A 2,342-nucleotide genomic window follows, 5' to 3' on the forward strand; every position below is an offset into this window, starting at 1 on the left:
TCACAGAAAGAGGGAAGAGAGAGAGATGAGAGATAGATAGAGAGAGGTGAGAAGGAGCGAAAGAAAGGGGTGAAAAGGAGACGAGAGAAGTGAGAAAAAGAGACAGGAGGAAGACAGAGGGAGAGAGAAGAATAATAGAGGGGGTGATGAGTCATGTTTTTATATTTATTTATTCAGGTCAGAGAGAGGGTGAATGAGAGAAAGAAGAGTGAGGAGGAGAGAGGTTTAGGAGAAGAGGAAAGGGGAGAGGGGTGTGTATGTGTGAGAGAGAGAGAAGGAACTAGGGGGAGGCAGAGTTTGAGAGGAGACAGAGCATTTGTAAACACTACAGAGGAGTTTTCCTTAAATAGAGATGTGTGAACTCAAACCACATGTACACAGAATATTGTACTGTAGTACTTTAGGAATATTCTTAAAGCCAAATATCATGTAATACATACATTTACTGTGACTGGATATGTCATAGCAAATTCCAGTGATCAGTGTAATCTCCACATCCTCCTCCTCCTCCTATTATTATTACTTCTACAGCTACTATTACTACTATTACTGCTACTGCTGCTACACTTGTATTACTAGTGCTACTACTACTGACTGCTTCATCTTTACCGGTTATAACTGAATCCTTATGATAAAGAATTAGAATTTTTAAACATAAAAAGACAGGAGAGCCTTATTTATTTAAATCGTGGGCTAACCCAAAGTGGCTAAATATTAAGAATATAAAGTCTAAAAAAAACTTTACCTTTGAGTAACTTTAGTATGTTAGTACAGTCTTCTATAGCAGCCATTTCCAACCTTGGGTTCAAGACAGTGGTACAGTAACAAAGTCAAAGTAGTAAAGTACTGCACTTTACTTAAGTACATTTTAAAGTGGATAATTTTTACTTTTACTTCACTACATCCAAGAGTACATATCTGTACTATCTACTCCACTACATTTGGAACTGGACTGAAAAGTAAAAAAGACAGACAGACAGACAGACAGACAGACAGACAGATAGATAGATACACATTTTATTGATCTTGAAAGAAACATAGCAACATAACAGTCCATAAGAGTTGCCCTCATCAGTTAGAGCTCTACAGACGTGTGGCGTGACATAGACTTCCAGACTCTGTCTGTGGAGCAGGACAGGGACAACAGCTGTGAAACAGCTATGAAAATCCATCAATTTTCTTCTGCTTATCCAGGGCCGGGTGGCAGCGCAGGCAGCAGTTTAAGCAGGGACTCCCAGACTTCCATCACCCCAGACACTTCCTCCACCTCCTCTGGAGGACCCTGAGTGTTCCCAGGCCACCCCAGAGACATAGTCCCTTCCAGCTGGGTCTTCCCCGGAGCCTCCTTCCTGTGGCACATGAACACCTCCTGAAGAAGGCGCCCAGGAGGGATCAGAACAGATGCCCAAGCCACCTCAACTGCCCCTCTCGACATGGAGGAGCAGCGGCTCTACTCCGAGCTCCTCCTGTGTGACTGATACAATTGTATCAATTGAAGAAAATTTAACACAACTCTGTATCAAAATGAGTACATTTGAAGCCCTATAAGACCTCAACATATGCACAAAATGCTTTTACTTACTCTCAAAGTACATTTTTATACAAGTACTTTATTTTTACTTGAGTATTTTATTACTGTAGTATCTGTATTTTAACTTAAGTAACAAAATTTAGTACTTTTTCCACAATTAGACCAAAGATTATGAGGCTGTCCCTAGGAGAAAAGAGACCCAAAAGGGGAAGAGAGAGAAAGCCAAACTAGATTGAGCATTTTCATTTAGGGATGGCATGTTAATGCTTCTATGGAACATTTTATATTTTTATATTATAAAAATTGCTGTTCAGTAACATCATCATTTACCAGAAGAAAAAAAAAGAAAAAAAGTCTTCCTCATAAGACAATAGCTTATCAGGTAGGAAAATGTTTCATTTTATTATCTGCCACCCCCTGCTGGTACATCGAATGTGTTGCTACGTGTTCATGTGTTGGCTACAACAATAGGTCTTTAACTCCTATGACAGGGCCTTTATGTGTGCTTTTTAATTTATCACACGAAAGAGAGAGAGAGAGAGAGAGAGAGAGACAGAGAGAGAGAGAGAGAGAGAGAGAGAGAGAGAGAGAGAGAGAGAGAGAGAGAGAAAGAAGAAGAAGAGGAAGGGACAATGGATGAAAGAAAGTTGAAAAGGAGAGAGAGAGATGGGATGAGTAACAGACTTATTGATATTTCCTGCTACTCATTGCAAATAACGCTGTTGTCTTTGTTTCGTTTCAAATAAAGGTGGGATAAATGTTGTAAACCCGATAAACGGACAAAACTGTGTTGTTGCTTTTGTTGATGAAG

The sequence above is a fragment of the Boleophthalmus pectinirostris genome, unplaced genomic scaffold, assembly GCF_026225935.1.
Source record: "Boleophthalmus pectinirostris isolate CB_2022bp ecotype Guang Dong unplaced genomic scaffold, ASM2622593v1 HiC_scaffold_3, whole genome shotgun sequence".
NCBI lineage: Eukaryota > Metazoa > Chordata > Actinopteri > Gobiiformes > Gobiidae > Boleophthalmus > Boleophthalmus pectinirostris.